Genomic DNA, 19,091 nt, shown 5'->3' on the forward strand with positions numbered 1-19,091 from the left:
TTGGCAAAATCATGGATGAAATATGCAATTATACTGTATAAATCTCATAAATACTACCTGCATTTGTAGAGTTCCTCTGTTACCAAAGGATGCCTTAGGGAGCAGGCAAAAGCAGCCTCCTCTACCACAGAGTGCAATACAAATCTAGCAGGGTTTGGTAAGAGCACACAGCTGCTGCATAGAAGGAGGTTGAGAGAAATGTCAGGGCCAGTTAAAGTATAAGGGAAATTACAAACCTTGGAGAGCAGTTAGTGTGTTCACATCTGCTCTTCTAGATGTTTAATTTTGAAGATTTGAATTCCCCTGAGGGTATCAGATTGTCTTCACCAACTGTCTAAGTGGCTTAGGTACCTAAATTAGCTCGTAAGTTATTTGGTGTAAGAACCTCCTCGTGTAATAATCCTAATACTTGCTTGCAATGCTATGTTTAACATCCCAACTGATGAACTACTGTTCATCATTCATTCCCTGAATCCAGAACTGATGATCTACACATTCTTAACCTTCAGAGGAAGATGGATCAGTAGCTGGATTTCAGTGTTGTGGCTAAGGACCAATTTCAGGCCAGATCGGTGGTGCTAGTACCTGAAATACGCAGAGACATGACCTTAGTATCTGCCTAGTGACAGTTTGTTTATGAGTGAAGCCTGCCGGAGGTGTATTGGCTGGTTATAAAACCTAGTTCTTTCTGGCCAGCCCTGATTCACTTGTATTTGCTCTTTGCCATATGCCTGGGTTATGTGTCAATAAAGCTCATTGGAAGTGCCCTTCGTATAGCATGCACCTAGCCTGTGATGGACAGGGACGCTCTGTAATTGCAAGCTGCTTAGGAAGCTAAGGTAAAGGCTAGGCAAAGGCCAGCTAACTTGCAGGCAGCACGGCTGTAAATGCTTGCTTCTCAGAAGAACGGTAATCCAAGACAGGGAAGAGGTGTTTCTGTGTTTCACACAGCTCCTACTTATAAAAGCCGTATGTATGCTTGACAAACTGGGAAATTTGGAAGCACCATGAGCCCCTGCAACGGTTGAGCTCTCTTTTAATGTACTTGGTAATGAAATACCATGGTGGGATAACAGTCCAAGGGTCTGTTTGGAGCAAAGTCATCTGGCAGTGATTCTTTGCAGAGTCAACACCACATAAGAGGCGAACAGGCAGAAATCAGTGTGAGAGATGCACATATTATCCTCTCATAACTTGCTGTTTTGCAGCACTTCACAGTCATTCTAGCAGAGACACCCACAGCTTCAATTTCATAAATATTTATGCAGGAAAACTTCCTGGGCAGAAAATGCCATCCCAAGGTTCAGAGCACACCATAATCCCGCATATGCACCACATGCATGTGAGAGTGAGGTTCTTTCCATCAAAAGTTTTTGGAAGCTATTAAAAGACATGAAGCTTTTAGCCAAAAACTAAGCTGGTGTTCAAAGTACTTAAGCACATACTCAAAGGCATTAGTACACGCTTAAAGTTAACCCATTTACTGGCCTTAATTGGTGTCTTTCTCTTCATAAGTTTCTTTTATAGCTACATCAAGGCCTGCTCCAAAGTCTTGCAAGGTCAGTGGAAGACTCCTACTGATTTCAGTGGGATCTGGTTTGAGCCTTGAGCACTTCATCTTAGGCATAGTAATGTTAGCTTTAATATCCTTTAAAACTGTGCGTGCCAACCCTTACTTTCATTTTCTACTACCTCTCTGATTGATGTATATAGGGATTTGCTGTCAGCTGTGGGTAACTGCTGGACCTTGAGACAAAATTATAATCTTTGGCTCTTAACTGTCAAGAAGCTTTATTTTTCCCCCTCATCATGTGAAGGGTTTCCAATTTAGGCAACAAAGTAATTAAGGGCACTGGATTTAACATTGACTGTAACAGGACTATCCATCCAAATTTGACTTACATTACCTAATTTTGATTTTTCCTTGCAGAACATTTACAAGGCCAGACAGCTGTATTATCTCAGCACACTCCTCATTATCAAGCATGACTGGAACAGGTGGCCCCATACTCATGTGTATTTAATGAAACAGACGTTTGAATGCATATTTCAAAACTGGGCAAATGATTTCCTTTGTAAAGCTGTCAAATCACAAGCAATGACAATTTTAGGAGTATGCTAGCTCATCCCAAACTGTGTCTCACTTTCATGTCCAGCATCTGCCGATTGGTGTTTTATTTTTTAGACTTTTCCTGTCTTCACTGATCCCTGGTATCCATGCTTGGAAAAAGAAAATGAGTAGCCTCGTTACGTAACTTAATTGCTTTGAACCAAGAGCATGTGGCCCTGTCTGGACCAAATGACCACCATGTGATGTGCTGTCACTTTAGCCTTCTGGGCCTTTCAATCCACTAGTGTTTGAAGCCTGTACTGGTTGTTTTTACCTCCTCTGCTCAGTCTCTGATGAGGAAGTCAGCCTGCTGAAGATGTGCTTCTGCACACTTAGGGAGACTACCTGGTTTCCCAGGCAGTCCAGATGGCTCCAGCTGTGTACAGAAGCATTACCTTGGCACTGCTTCCAGCTGGGGACTCAGTCTGCTCATATGTCCTGTTAAGAAAGGTGCATGACAAGGTGTCATCCTCCTAGCTGTGTGTCTTCCCTCTCCGAGGACAAACATGGAAAAGATTAGAAGTTTGCACAAGAAGTGGAAGCTTATTAATGCTGTTGACATTAGGTAAGCTTAGACGTCTAACGCAAGTGTCGGTGGCCCAGTTCTCTACATAACCGACGGAGTGATGTGTGCACTTCCAATATGGAGCACTTGTGCTCCAAGGCACTTTTAGGTAGACAGTCAGTGATGCTTCCGTCTAGTCCTTCAGACATGGATCTAATTTTCAGTTACTTCAGGAGCAGTAAGCCAAAACCCTCATAGAGCCCCATTGGCTTCAGCAGAATTAGTCAAGCCTGTGTAATGCAAAAGGTTGAGCTCTTCTTAAAATAAGTGCTACTAATTTTGGCCATTTAAATTCTGAGTCCTTCATGGTTCCAAGAGTCATAATGGAGTAAACTCACCAAAGGACCCCACTTTCCCAGGGAGGTTTTCACAACAGCCGGTATGCCCAGTAGAGAGATCACGATGAGATGACTGCCCGTCTGCCGTAATATTACAGACAACTTTAAGTGCCTGGCTGACCTGAGACCACTAGGAGACTCTTTTATTTTATTATTTTCATTTTAGAGGCATACAGAGTTTTTTGTCTAACTGCAAACCAAAACTATGTGAAATTATAAATATTGTATAAGGTAATTTTTATGAGTGCAGTATTCAGAGCTATTTAAATAAGCCGAGGTATTTGTAGTACCTGGCCTAATTCTTGAAACCAGGAGATATTTTTAAAAAGCAAATGTAATTAAATGTAACCAAGAGATAGAAATCTAACCAATAGCAGATGTTTTGGAAGGGTAGTTATTTGTAATTTTATATTTTTAAGCATCCTTTAATTCCATTGAACTTCATTATCAAACAGATGTGGAATTAATTAATAGTTTTCCTTCAGAATCAGCTCACAGAGTGAGTTAAAACAATACAGCTTATACAACAATATCTATTGGCATAAACTCCGCACAGCTCTGAAATCTTAATGCCACAGAATATTGGCAACACTTTTAACTATAGTTAATCCTTCCTTCGTGACTTATGTTTTCACTAATCATGCTTTTACCCTATCAGTATCGTCACTAGACACGTTCAGAAGCTGACAGGTGTCAAAGGAAATGTCAAAACACAGTACAAATTGATTTTAACCCATCTGAAAGTCATGGAGGAAATGGGAATTTTAGACATTTCGAGCAGTATGGTCCAATAAAAAAGACTCCAGAAGAGTCAGTGACTGTTTAACAAGTAAGTTAGGTAACAGATGGACTAAATACTCCAGGTATATAAAGGAAAGGGCTCAGAACTACAGCAATTTTGAAAAACTGTAGTGGAGATAAGCCTCTCATTTGCTTTTTTAAGTTGGAAAACAGTAAAGCTATCAGTTTTTCAGGGCCAACATTGAGCAACTGTTTCATATATAAGTGCTAAATCTCTAGCTAGCTAACTATCTAAAGGAGCCTGACCCAGGGAGGCTGATGGCATTTAGCACCTATTTCCTCTACTGCTGTCACTCATTGAAACTCCCAACCTTTAGTTTGATATCTAAACATAAGGGCTCTCAGCTAGTTAAAGACAATCAGCATTCATGCTTTAACTGGTGTAGTTTCAAAAGCGGACATAAACACACAATGAATCAAACAAATGCCAGCAGAAAACCAGCCTAGAAAGAGAAATGCTTTATTGCATGCTGCATGTCCGGCATAAATTCAGTTACTTCCTTGAATTTACTCTGGATTCAGGAGTGATGCAGAGATGATACCGTGAGAAATGAATAGCCAGTGAGGTTTGGAGACATGTGAAATGACTTTGTAGAATGGTGTAGACCAGCTTCAATATTCATAAGGAAATTGACCTGTTAATAAATGCCAGTCAACTTTAATTAATCACCTGACTAGCAGCTTAAATGATCTTGTTATTCACAGATGCAAAGAAGGAGAAGAAAAAAAAAAAAAGCAAGAGGTTGAGAAATAATGAGCTACTTCCATGAAGCTTCTGAATAATCAAACAGCAGCAGCAGCAGCAGAAACTCAGAATTGCAATTGGGAAGGAAAGCTCCTAGTTTGTTCTTACTGGCTGTTGAGCCTCTTTACAATTTTTGGGTGATGCTTTGAACACGGTCGATGTTTGGATGATGTCTTCACGTCCACTTCCATGAAAACCATGGAGCCCCTCCTTAGAAAATCTGCTTTATATTCTAGACACCTGCCGTTCTGTTATCCTTCATGAGCTTCACTCAAGCAAAAGGCACCACCAATTACCACCAAATACTGGGAATTCAGCAATCAAATCAGATCAGCAAACACTCATATAATAACCATGGCATGAGCCTTTGCAGCAATACCCTTTCTCATCTCCGATGAGGTAAATGTCCCTTCTAGATAGTTTGGGGGGGGGGAGGAAGAGACAGAGATATTGTTAAAATTCTTTAATCCTAACTCAATTGCTTTATTCTCAAGCGAGGTCATTAATATAAACAGTTGAATGTATTTTACGTGCTTTATTTTCTCCATAGCTACTTTATCAGCTAAGCCTCCCGCCTTTCTTTGCCCTGCTTCACACAAACTGGGATTGGATGATTCCTGGGTAGTGCAGGTCTGACCTCAAGTGCTGAACATGAGGCTCACACAGACGACTTCTTGGCTGCCCAAATGTTGCTGGCAGCTTGCTTGCTGCAAGTTGTCTGTCTCAGTCATGTGATCACAATGTACCTACCAGATAATAAACTGATTTAAATGGCCATATTGTGTAGTATCTACAAGAGTCGCTTCAGAAAAAGTGAATACCTGGTGTTTGGTTAGTGAAGGTCATGCAAGCAATAAATTTGGTTCTCCTTGGCAATGTAATTGTCTGTGAAGTATGTGACTTGATCTCAAAGATCCTTCTTAAGTTCAGCTGGGTTGCTACTATGCCACAGAAACACATCCTTTATAAGGGTCATAGCTGGTATGAGGTGCAAGTAGGTATTTTCAGAGAACGGGGTCTGACTGTGATGTTGGATGGTAGCTGGACCCCTGTACCCCATTGTGGCCTTGCCTTTCCCCAAGGTCTGTGCAGTTCAGCTGGATCCTCTGCTAACAAGATCACCTCTCCCTGGCTTTACTTCTGCCCTTACAAACAGTGCTGGTACATACTAAGCGCATTCAGCTCACATAGATAAAGCCTAAATTCAAAGGGTGAAGTCTATCATACTAACTAAAACCTGAGGCTATCTCAGAGCACAAGCACAGCTGTACCTTTGCCCAATTTACAGTACATTTTGGAATGTACTTAAATAACAGTCTTTTTCACTGCAGTCAGTTATAATGGTCATTAGAGTACTCTGCATCAGCTTCCCTTGATGCTCTCATGAGTCTGAATAGTAGCAATTTATTACCCACGGGGCCATGCAGCTTCAATCTCCAGCAGCACAATGAGTTTTCTTTCATTACTATAGATACATTTCGGTATGTTCCTTCTCTTCCCCTGAAGACAGTAGGACTGCCCTGGTGAGAATTAAGTACACAAAAGTTCCATGCGGTACAGTATACCTAACAAATTTTTCCCCGCTATTTTGCAGGATTTAGAGACAGACGAGACCTTTTTCTGATTTTTGACTGTTTTTACAAGGACAGATCTGCACCTTCGTCACACCTTCATGCCTTTAACAAGCTGCATAATGTGAACGGTCCATTTACGTCTCTCCTAAGCCAGCCTCCTCAGAAAAGGACACTCTGGAAAGTAAGTAACTCTCATTTTCCCTAGCTGAGCTAAGGGTCACTTATGAAGCAGAGCAATATCTGACAAAGGGATGCAGGTCTTTTGACATCCTTGGTGACTCAGACCTCATTTAAAAGCAAGGCTGAATGGTCTCTGCAGTCTTATGGGCAAGCCAAGTACTGATTTGGCAACATCTTTTTCTGAGTTATCCACTTTTTCTGAAAACTCTGCCTACATTTGAACTATTTATTTAGGGCATGTCCTGAGTATAGGCAGAATGTAAGCTAACTTATTTTTCTTCAGTCAGTCTGTTCCACAATCAAAATCTTATAGCTCTGGTTTTTGGCCTTTTTAAGCAAAAGAGTGAGAATGCAAAACTGTCTGAATTTCACCAGTATTTTTAAATATTACCTGATTCTTCCAGCAAATCAGTGAATGCCCAAGTGATTTATAAAAAGAGAAAGCACTGTTATTAAACCATTACAATTCACTGGAGGTTTATTCTTTTGGACTTGGAGAGGCTGAATAATAAGTCAGTCATAAAGTTTGTGGCCTGTGCTAAAATCAGACAGGGATGAGTTACCTATTCTAATATACTCATTAGGGACAGAGTAAGCACATCCGTGTATACTTGAATAGAACAATTATTTTCTGCTGCAATTGAAATGAATTACGAAATGCCAAGTGAAAAGCTCCGTTCTGAGTCATCATTCATCAAGAACCATTTGTTCGCAGCATTATAAAAGTTCGCAAGATGAAATGTTTATATAGGAATGCATTCTTTGTGCCAGCAATCAACATTTCAAGTTCTCACACACCTGAATGAAGTTTGGTTTCCTCTTCACTACCAGCACTTGCAATATACTTTAAATGATCATTATCAGGAAATAGGTATGGGATTGTTGCATTCACTGATAATTACTTCATCTTTATTGAATTTTCCTGACTGGTAACATTATGCAAAACTAGCGGACTTTGTAGTGTTTAAGCTGCTGGGACCTCAGCCAGCATATTTTGAGGAACTCCAAAGGGAACCCATAGACAAGACACCATCCGCAGCCACCTGCAGACCTGTTTGTGGTAGGCTAGGAAATCCTGAGAGGTCGCGAACTCAAAACCACCTACTCTCATTCAAAGGTTAAGGTGACTTTGTCCACCTAAATGGCAGTGAGGTCTCCACCTCCTCCTTCAAGGTCATAGTGCAAGCTGCAGTGGGCGTGGTGTCTGAAAACAAGGTTAAACTTTAGACCCTATTACAAGACACTTTCAAAAGCCAAAAAACTCCAAGAAAAGCAAACTAAAGATGATTCATATCAAATTCTTGGTAGTTCTTATTCCTTATTTTTTATAAAGACAAAGTTGATATTACTGCTGAGTTTATAAGCTTTGTTAAGTAAATTTCACTGCTAGATAAGTAGCTACAGAAAATAAAATAAGAGTCTTACATTATACTAATAGCATAAAATCCTGAGATTTAACATGTACAGTTTGAAGTTTTATCAAATACTGATAATCAGTCATGTTAACACATTTCACAGATTCTAAGCCCAAAGTGGCAATTTTACCAAAATGGTCTCCCCATGCACTGCTGGAACTAAAATGGTGGATCATTTTGCACCGCTTTCTGTATGTGAGACAGGCAAACATGCATCCTCTCAGTCACAGGTTTGCACTCCCTAGAAATCAGTTTTGACTGAGAAAAGTTCTTTCAATGCCTTGGTAATAAACCTTATTTTGAAAACAAAAATAAATCCTGCAGTTCAGCCATTCATGCTTTCAAGTCGGGCACCCGGGGGCACATTTTCTAAATGGATGTTTCATATAAAACCAGATAGGTGCTCAAGAGCCTTGCAGTGAGCCCGGCCACAGTTTAAATGGTCCCTCTCTGCACCCCACATATCTTGGCATCTCATGGTCACCCTGTGAGCCTATGGAGACATGCTGCCTCCAGCTGTTGCACCCTGCTGCGAGTCTAGGTCTTGTCATCTCAGGCTTTTGCTGGCATCCCCACCACAACTCTGGCCACCCTTTTGTGTGCTTAGCGTATGCTGCCTCACATGCTGCTCTGTCAGCTGGTTCACGGTGACCTTTTTAGTGCTCTTACTAGACCTGTTTCTTCAAAATGGAGGACTCAAAAGACCCAGCACTACTTCACTGCTGCAAATCATCGCTTAGAAAACAGTCTCTTCACCACAGCTGTGGGTCCCACATGGAGCATGTTGCAGTGCCACCCTCCACAGAGCTGTCAGCTCTGCTGCAATACAGTGATGTGGGAAAGAGCAAAAGGGACTGAAGGAAAAAAGAAGCGTCAGGTTTTCTTCCTTATTTTGCAATGATTTTTGTGACTCCGTATCTGTCATTCTGTTGTAAGTGCTAGTTCTCATCAGAAAAGCCTAAATGCTTGAAATGACCCTGGAATTTAAAAAATAATGAAGAAATGAATACATTAAAATGTAAACAGTGCAAAGGCAGTTTCAGAATTTGAGGGAGAAAATGAAAGGGAATAAGGAGGTAAAAGAATATGTTATCACTTCCCACAAAACCAGTCTCCTGTCCTACTTAGTTCTGCGGTTGCTGTTTGTGGCGATGAGAATCGTACGTGGTTTAAAATGGCAGTGATTCTTACATAATGCCTGGCTTTTTGGTCGAAAACTAAAGCTATAATTCAGACTGGGACTTAATACCTTAACAACTGATAAACTCATAAATGACACATTCAGAAGAAAGCTGCAGTATGTAACTTCGAAGGAATCCTGATTAGATTCAGAGCAGTTATGCAGGACCAAAAGCCAGAAGATTTTCCTTGAGATTTTTCTTTTAACTCTGTGTAGGACAGTGCAGGGCGGATGATTGAGCACAAGCTCGCTCTTTTCAGGCCCTCTAAAGAAGAGCTGAGCCCATATGTAGAATGATATTACCATCTACTGGACTCGGGGAGGAATGCAGCAGAGCCACACAAATCCTGCCAGCTTTCAGGTGCAGCGAGTCCTCACTGGCATCCCACACTTTCTCCAGTGTCCATAAAGGAACATGGACAGCTGGCTCAGTCCCGAGGGGGCACTCTGCACTGGCTTTGTGCCAGGGATGGGAATCCCAGCTGGAGCACTGGACCTTTTTCCAGATGCTAGGATTGAGACCTTCCCTGAGGAGGTATTTGCTGGACGCTTGCTCTAAAGCATCAGCCTGCATGGTTAGTGGTGGCAATCACTGCTGTGGGTGTCCTTGGCAGGGGTAAGAGCCAAATGGTAAGAGCTAAATCCATGTTACCCCCCCCTTCAATCCTTAGCCCCAAAGGGGTTGTCTGGGCACCGTCTTTCCCCTGCCCATTTACACTGCTTTCTATGAGCACAAAAGTCCTGCAATGCTGCCTTAATTAAAAGTGAAGGGCAAAACCCATTTGAGCACTGCCTTGTCCATCCCTAAGACCGTAGATCCATCTCCAGCCACCCATACAAAGGGTGCTGGGGTGGCTGAGGGCACGTGTGGAGACCTCACAAGCCACCAGCATGCCCTGGGGTGATGCACCTGAGCGGTGGCTGGCAGCCTGCCCAGATGGTCGGGGTGGTTTCCGAACTGCTGTGTGGCATGCTACGCATGTCTGGGGAAACATGTAGGGAGGAAGACTTGAGTGTGGTGTCTGGGCTTAAAGCTTAGCAAGTGCTTGCATGCCCTCTCTGGTCAGGGCCAGTACAAACAGGCGCACTGGCATTAGTCCTTGGTGCCTAAAAAGGCGATGACATTACATGTCCCGTCCACACCAGGAGCTGGATTTTTGCTTGGGAGCTTCTATGCTTACAAAAAAGTCAAGATGAGCATTTAACACATTTTCTGTTTCCAATTAGAATTAAAAAATGTCAGAGAGTAATTACTAGCTGGAACAAATGACAATTTTGTAATCTCTCCCAGTTGTCAGGGGAGAAAGAATAATATAATGTTGCTCAATATTTTTACAGCTGGAAGGAAAAATAAGAAGTCACATTAAGCTGATAAGTAGAGTATTGTACACGGCGAGCTGCTATATTTCAGTTACCTGGCTTATACCTCTGTATGCTAACATTGTTTTGATAAGCAATGCTTCCTGGGAACTGCCTGTAATATATCTCACCTCATCAAAATCACTGGCACATCCAATGGTACTTGTCAGAACAAGCATCAAAGCTCAAAGACTGTATATTATCTTAAGCAGTTTAATATTGGATATAAAGTAGTGGCTGTGGTGCTGGGGAAACAACTACAGCCTATTTGAAGAGTAGTACCAGCTGAAGGAGGTCCTGAGCAGTCAAGGAGTGGGGAGAATTTAGTATTTGACTTTCTCTCCCATCTGCAGTATTTAATCATTTGGTATAATACATAAATCCTTGATCTTTGATATTCGGAGTACCATAGGAATTGTCAGATTTTCTGAAGTGTCCTTTTCCATCCAAAGGAACATTAGGCAGAAAGGACCAATCAGTAATGCTCTGATTGAATGAAATGCTGGAGGAAAAACTCAAAGTAATATAGCTACACTCAGTATAGGTGCTGTCTACTTTTCTGATTCCAGACCCTTATTTTGTGTCTTCATACTACTTTTGATAGTCTATTCAAGGTGAATCTGCAGAATAAAGTCCTGATATTCACAATAAGCATTCTTTATGCATTTTCTATGGATGTTTAAATTTAAAAAAAAAAAACAAAACAATGGGCTGATCTACAATTCCTTCATCTAAGTATAAGCTGCAAGATTTGTGTTTTCATCACTTTGTTTAGTTAAAGTGAGATCTATTTTCATAGTAGTACAGATCTATTTAGGGGAAATTGGCAGCTGATTTGTCATCCTATTTATATATTTTTGCTTGCTCTTTTCCAAGTGGTATTTGGCTCCCCGCCCTGTCCCAGGCATTTCTTGCACTAAGCCAACCACTGCATTCCTCAGTTTGCATTCCTCAGTTTCATCCTGAGCTGGGATATGGATAGATCACAGATCCTCGTATTCTTCAATTATAGGCATTCATGAGCCAAAGGAAGTTAAAAACACACACAGGTGTCTGGAAGACTGATCTTTTATTCTGTGGCCTGCACCAGAAGTACAAATCCAGGATGTATTCACAGAAAGCAATGAGTGACACTAGTGAAAAGCCAGGGTAGGTGACGCGAGCCTGATTCTCTCATGCTGCGAAATAACCGAGTGAATGCAGGGAGTCCAGTGCTGCCATTTCAATCCATCTTGAGATATGGAGCTGTCTACCCCCAAGACCATGGTTACAGACACTTACTAAGCTAAGGGCTAGAAAGGGAGAGTTACTTCTCATAATATCCATTCAACTAAAAATCTAAGAGGCTCAGATTAATGGTAAAAAGCAGTCTTTTACATCCCAGGCCCTAACCTGGATCAGCAGAGGCACGTCCAAGCTCATGAGCTTTGCCACTCATGGCGGGGCCAGCAGCAGCAAGCTGGAGAGGGGAGACACTCTGCTCCCAGGCGTAATGAGCGAAAGGATCACAGCCATGCCCCGGCCTTAAACTCTCTGAGCACAGCGCAAGCCACACAGCTAAATGTGTCAAAAGCATTGGCAGAACAGGCAGAAAGAGAGGAAAACTTTATCAACCCAGGCCACGCTGCTGCCAGCACTCCAGTTAGAAATAACTGCCTGGTTAATCCTGTTGCTATTGCTTTAGGAATGAAGGTATTCCCTCTCGCATATCTGTCTCCTGACATTTTCTTTTCTTTATATTTTTGGTGCTTTGGTTGCCTTTGCATCAGTAACTTCTCTGAACTATTTGTAGATAACTTTCCCATAGTCACTGATTAGACCCCTTGTTCAGGACTGGTATTAGCAGAGGACATGATCTGTCCTTAACATTTAAATGTTATTGCATATCTTCTGGAGCTTTTCTATGGATTGTGTTGACCGTGCCCAAGGGTAGGGAAATGAACTGTGCGCTTCTTGTTTTTGTTGTACTCTGTGTCCTGCAAGCCCTTCTCTGCAGCATAATCACACAACCGTATTTTTTCCAGGGTGAAAAAACTTAGCATTTCCTGCAGAAATCTGACAACTACAGGCAAACTACAACTCACAGGGTATTTGGGTTCCAGGCTGAAGCTGCAGAACCAGAACCAATCATGTTTCAGAGGGAGGAGAAATCCTTAAAACTGATTTAGGAATTGCAAGAAATTCTTCATCCGGTGTCACACAGCTTCTCAAACTTTCCACCCAAGGCTTGATTTGCTTCAGCTTTGTCATATGGGGGGTATGTATGTCTGAATACCTTTTCCAGGAGGAGAATGAAATGTGCAAACTCAGAACTACAATAATAAGAATGCCCAGCTCAACTACTGTGCGGAGAAGAAAGTGAGCATCAGTGAAAGTTCATTTTATTCAGATAATTAGATCCTGCTGACATTTTCTGTGGGAGTAAGTTGAGGAGAGCCAGTGATTCTAGCTGTAGTTCCGATACTGAGAATGAATATGAAGTAATTGCAGCTTACCATAAATAAAGCTGACATGGAGCAATGCTTATTTTAGTAGTGACTTTATTTTTACAAAGCCTATGAAGATTAACTTTATCAGTGGGAAAATCTTCTGTAAATTAACCTAATGATTTTTTAGGGCTGTATTCCACTGAATTTGCACTGGATAATCGTGCCCCATGACACACCAAGGCAAGGTCCTAGCTGAACGCAGTAAGCTGATGGGGAACTAGGAGCACTGGAGTGTAATAAGAGGAAGTAGAAAGATTGGGAGAGCTGGAAAGAGCGGTAGGCTCCTGGGGGAGTGCTGGGGTATGTCCACCAGCAGGCTGAGTCTCTGAGTCTTGACGAGGAACAGGATCCCCTCCAGACTTTGCAAAGATCTGTCTTGGGCAGAAGTCAATGGGAGTTTTGCTACCACTTTCAGTCAGTGCAGTCTCAAGTAATGTATCTTTAAGGACAAAAGGACAGTAGGAGAATAATTGGACAACTGCTCTTGTATGGTCAGCGCGTTGTCTACTGGTTACTGTGTACAACCGAATTACCAGGACTCCTGAATCTGAGGTTCTTGCTTCTGCCACTAGCTTGCCACAGGACTTTCTCAATTCTGTTTCTTTTCACAAGGTATATTGCTAAGAAGGTGTTGTAAAGCTTGATGTTTGTAAAATGCTTTGAGATCCATTTGTGAAGGCCCTCCACAGATGAAAAGCTTTTTGTTGTTCAAAATCTAGCCAAGTATTGTGCAGCATATTTTTTTAATTGAAGCCGTCAAAACATACGCTGTATGCACTAAACTTTATTCCTCCTGACGCCTTAGTCAGAAGATGTGCTTCTATTCATGATAAAGGTATTTGATTCTTAATAAAGATTGCTGGAGCTTTCAACAGAAGTGATCTGAGAATCTTTGCTAGGCTGCACAAGTACAATGCATACGTTCTGTCTGGTAAGTTAGGAAACTGCTATATTTTTTAAATTCATATGCTAGGGAAGGATGCTAGGGAGATGCTACCTCTCCCAGATGCAGCATCATTCATTTTTTTAATTGCATTCCAGTAGCATAGCTGTGGCACAAGCTTTTTCTATCTACAGATCCAGGAGCTGGCAAGAAAGAAGGCGTTGAAATGGTGACGTATAGCTTCACACAAAGGACCGGGAAACATGTGACAGGAGAGAGGAAGAAGACACTACCAAGGATACTCTTGGACTTTCTTTTTCAATACCTAGCTTCAAGTCCAGCCACAGCTGGCCTGAGAGGTCTCCAAAGCTCAGGAACAAACCTGGGTCACCCCACAAGGATCCTACGCCCTCCCGTAAGAAATGATCTTCAGCCCAAAGACTCCCCCAAGGTGGGGAGAAAACTGAGCCAGGAAATTAGAGTTCATGGTTTATTGCTCTATCATTTCTATATTTTCTTTATGTGCTGGTAGGTAAATAGTAGTTTTCTGAGAAACTCCATCCCTTCCCAATGAGAATACAGTGCAAGTTATCCAACATAGTTTGAGGACACATTTTAAAATACATCTAATCTTGTTTTATGTCTCCAGTTCTGGGTGCCAAGTCTGAAGCGCTTGAGTAGCAACATGATTTTTTGAAAAATTGAGCATCCATATTCTTTACATTACGGCACTTCCCAGCTGTCTTAAGTCAAGAGCATACAAACAGAAGAATCTTTAATCACTGGTTACTTTTAAAACCTTAAATGAATATTCTTATTGTTTGATACTTTGGAGAGCTCACTTTATTATAGTGCCGGTACTCATTGAGTTCTTTTATAAGAGAACACCGACTGTGCTTGCAGAAGATCTTTAACTGGCTTTTTTTGAAACGTTAAATCACTGACGGGAAAGTTAAATACATGAAGAAAATTCTGTGTACGCAATATCTTCCTCTACCCATTCTAAGACATTATGTAGTCTAAGCAGACAACCTCTCTTTATTTCAGGTCCAGCTGAGTGTAAATTTTTGAAGGAGCAACATGACTCTTAGACCTCTGCAAACCTGTATGTTCAGATATTTTACTTACCTCACAGGTGCAATAAATTTTCTCTAGAAGATTTGCACTGTCACCCACACATTAACTTGTCACCTTGAATAATAAAGTTCACAAACATCGTTTCATCTTTTCCATGCTAAGTTGTCTGAATAATATAAGAGCACGTCACATCCCTTTGATTTACAGCTTATATACTTTGTAAACAGCTTTGCCACAAACAACCTGACAACATTAAGGTAACTGGACATTCTTTTCAAAGTCCTGACACAGTCCTCATTATGATTTACATGTGTCAGCATTAAAATATTGCAATTAGTGGGATAAAGTCTGGAGAAATGCATCCTGAGGAACAATCAAGGGCTGATTACTTTGGAAGATGTGGAAGCTATTAGTGATCCCGTGCAGTATTAGAAATGTTGATCCTGCTTCACTAAACAGCTTGGCATTTCCAGCTCTTGCTTTTTACTGACAAGGCTATCAGAAATGGCACGTTTGTCATATGTAATTGAAAAACGGCTATCTGCCTTCTCAGAACTTCCTTTCATTTAGGTTTACTCTGTGATATGCAAAGCGTATTTATGCTTGGCACATTTGAACATTAAATTCAATTTTCTAATGTCTGCCGCTAGCTTGGGGGAAAACAACACACAGGTTCTTTCAAACACCCTAGGGACCATCAAGGAAAAACAACAGTCCCAGAAGCACTTGTGCCGCTGTGTTTTTAGGGCACTGAGGTTAAGAAGAATTTATACAAAAAAACAGTTACGAATACACTTTGAGACAGTCAGCTCCTGTAAATGCTTTTAAAGACAGATGCATGAATTTTCAAAGGTAAAGATATATATTTAACATGCACATCCTGTGTATACCTCAAGAGTGAGCCATGGACACACAAATCAGCGGTTTGGATAAGCTAGTTCCTCAGATAGCTGCATGCGAAAATAGGCACCAATCATATATGTTAAAACTGTTGAGAATCTGACTCCCAGTAATTAGCATGGCCGCAAATCCCCAGCGATGGGCAGCATGTGCCACTTCGCCCTGTAACATCAGTGGGCTGGGTTGCAAATAGTGGTACCACTCAGGACAAAAAGGGAAGAGGAGCAGAGCCATGTAAAAATAATTAAATTAGTGATTCAAGGGTCAGGTTGATTCATCACCTCTTACAATTGCCCAGTCTGTTGGTTTATTTTACAATATGCTCTTCAGGCTAACTTTGACTTGGTCATGACTTGGTCTGCCCTGCGGCGCAGAGCCAGAGGTCCCAGCCATTGTTTTCCATCCCATTGGAGGACTTGCCCATCTCCCCAGGAGAGGACAACCTTTCTGTCCGGGAGCACAGCATCTTCTCTAAGTGATCAGGCAGAGGAGTCAGCATCCCTATCGTACACAAGAAACAGTGATTCACTGCAGCAGAGAGGAAGGAGACGTCACCCATTCAGCGTTAGGGGTTCACTGCAGGACACAGGAAGGAAGGGAAAGCTGGGCTGAGAAGGAAATGAAGGAAAAAGAGAAGCCTTCCCGCATAAGGAGGTGAATTTGCATGCATGCACCACCCCTATTCACCACTGCTGTGCATACATGTTCGAGACTCATCTCAGTCTTCATCACCCGATTATGTGAAGCAGGGTATGAGGAGACTGGGACGGTTTCCCTGGGGCAGAGGTGAAGGTGAGGAGCCACTTGCATGCGGCCTTGTGCTCCCAGGAGCCTTCGGAGGTGCGGCTCCCATTGCATTTGATCCTCGCCCCCCACACTCTCCTCCACGAGCCAAAACCTCGGGTGGTCATGCACCCCCCAGGCACTCAAAACTAGAAGCAGTGCCCGGGCCAGACCCTTCCCTCTGCACAGGTGGCACTGTGGGAAGGAGCGTATCTATGCATTGGAAATGAAAAAGGTGCCAGTGCTCTGCAATTTCCATGGTGCTTAGCAGCTAGGACGAAGGGCTGGTGGGTGATAGGAGCTGGTTGCTGTGACAGACCCCTGAAAATGACGATACAGAGAAGAAAAATGCCACTGTGTTTTGGAAGCATTTTTCCATCTGCCAGGACAATTTGTTGATGTAGCTGGCAGTCTCTGGATGAGAAATTTGACAAATCAGCTGCTGCTTACTGCTGTAAATGACACAGCAAATCTCTGTGGATGTAAGCAGCACACTAGTTCGGCTCGCTGCTGGGGCAAACTCATAAAATACTATTTTGGGGGACTCTGTCTGAGCCATTTTGCTTTAATCAAGCGGAAGACGTGAGTCTGTCTCAAACAAACCTACCTCCCTTCCTCCCGCTTCACTTCACTTCTGGCTGTGCAGCCTCATTGCTGCATGCCTTCGAGACCTTTCGCACGTACATAAATCCGAGGAGACCCATAGGAACTACACACCCAGCCCAGCAGGCGCTCAGGTGGCCCGAAACGCTGACCTAGTCATGATGCAGCCCTTACTGAACCCTGAAGGATGTGTCTTCAAGGCCAAATCCACTTTCTGCAAGTACCGCCACAAGGATAGCCATAGCACTGGACCATATAGAGCTCGGCAGCCTTAACAGATAACTATATGTATGTCACTGGGCACATACAGACAATATGTTAGCACTGCAGGAAGTTATAAAACCTGTCAAATGCAACATACCTCTAGCCCTTGGCTTCTCCACTGCACTCTTTTCCACTCTATTGCATGTTACATAATACGGCACAACTGATCGAGATATTTGAAAAGGCATCTGCATCTTCAGATGTCAAGAGACCCTCTAGAAAAAACAGGCTTTTAAGGTTCTTTAAAGCTCACTCTAGGCTTTTTCTGGCTATTATGCTGATGCACAAATGATGTGAAATAGCTTGTTGCTTCACTGTGCCGTTAGATAGGATCTTATCTGTACTGCAGAGCATCCTGAGTGGAGAGCAAAAAAACTGCGCAAAGGGAAATGTGAGTTTCTAACCTAGCAGTTAGGGTGTTCAGACAGGCAGAGAGAGGGCTGCCTGCCTCTTCGTGCTCCAACACTGTCTCTGTAGTTTACATGACACCAGTATCAAATAAATGCAAAAGCCACCTCTGGAGCCTGGGTCACGCGACTGTCAGGGGGCACCCGGCCCAGCAGTGACCTGTCACAGCCTCTCCTGGGCTTCCTCCCATTGACCTAGGCTCGGCCCTGCACAGCTGCACCCACCATCTTCACAGCGACATTTCCATGAGGAGGGAGTCCTATGTTGTTTCAGCAGTCCCAAGCTCATACCTTTAATCAGACTTATTCCAGAGGACTGACTTAGTTATTTTTAACAGTCTAATTTACCAAGGAAGAGGTTCAAGGGGAGAGTTACAAGCTGTGTTATTAACTGGAAAAATGAGTTAAACCTGTGGTCACTCCACCTAATCCATCTGGAAGCCAGATGGGGTTGCCCCAGGTGACTGTGACAGACAGGAAGCTAGTATAAAAGCAGTGAGCAGTGAGGCAGAGGAGGGTGGGTTTTTATTATAATAATAATAATAATAAAGGGTGGGGTAGAAAGTAGCTGAAAAGAGTTTAGGCTTCTCCTTTCTCTGTTCCCCTTTAGCACTTTTCTGTAGTTCAGGTACTGTGTGAGGGAGCTGGTGGTTGTGGAATGCATTTAGGGAGTAGAGTATTTTGGGTGCAGCAGTACTGGAGAAGACTGCAGAGGGAAGGGGTGCTTGTGTGTGCGAGACATCTGAAATTATAGATAAATGCTGCAGAAGCACATAGGACTATGTAGTGGTAGGAGGAAGCTGTCTGACTGCAGTTGCTCTTCTGTACTTGAGGTCATTTTTTTGCTGTTTAATCATGTGCTCTTTAAAAATTGTAGCATAGCATCATAGCATTACTTCTGGGCACCTGACTCCAGAGGTTTCTTCTTTTTCTTTACTGTGACTGCCACTGTAGCTGAAACCTCCAGTTTATCTAAATCACTGTAAGTTGCCATCCTCTTTTTGTGAATATAAGGCTGCTTAGAAATGTTGGTTTTGGCTTAAAAAGCAATTAAGACTCCTTTTTTCTTTCCCCTCTTACTCACTGCTAAAGGCTGAACTAGCCTAATTCTACCTTCATGTTACCATCTGATGATCTCCTACATCCATAAAAATATATGGTTGGTCCCTTTTGAATGCCTACAATGGCATCTTGAAGAACAGAGTCCTAATTTTTTTTTGTTTGTTAGTTTTCCTCTGGTCAGAAGTACTGTCTATAGGGACAGAGCCTATCTACTTATCTTCTGCACTTCTGCATGCCCCTCTTAAAAGCCAGCAAATAAGCAGAATCTGTATGTGCTTTGTTTCCCTCAGAGCTGCTTACTAGGCCTAATGTTGAACAAGATATGGCAGCTGTATCTTCCCCAGAAGATACAGCCT

The 19,091-nt window shown here is 42.4% G+C and overlaps 1 long non-coding RNA gene across 1 annotated transcript; it reads left to right on the forward strand.

The window, feature by feature from the left end:
* Positions 1-4,544: 4,544 nt before the first annotated feature.
* LOC138061019 (uncharacterized) lies at positions 4,545-14,218 on the forward strand. The gene is made up of 4 exons (XR_011134604.1): positions 4,545-4,958; positions 6,154-6,314; positions 12,292-12,524; positions 13,834-14,218. It is a non-coding gene; the product is annotated as an uncharacterized lncRNA (long non-coding RNA).
* The last annotated feature ends 4,873 nt before the right edge of the window (positions 14,219-19,091 follow it).

Source organism: Struthio camelus, chromosome 1, assembly GCF_040807025.1.
Source record: "Struthio camelus isolate bStrCam1 chromosome 1, bStrCam1.hap1, whole genome shotgun sequence".
Classification (NCBI taxonomy): domain Eukaryota; kingdom Metazoa; phylum Chordata; class Aves; order Struthioniformes; family Struthionidae; genus Struthio; species Struthio camelus.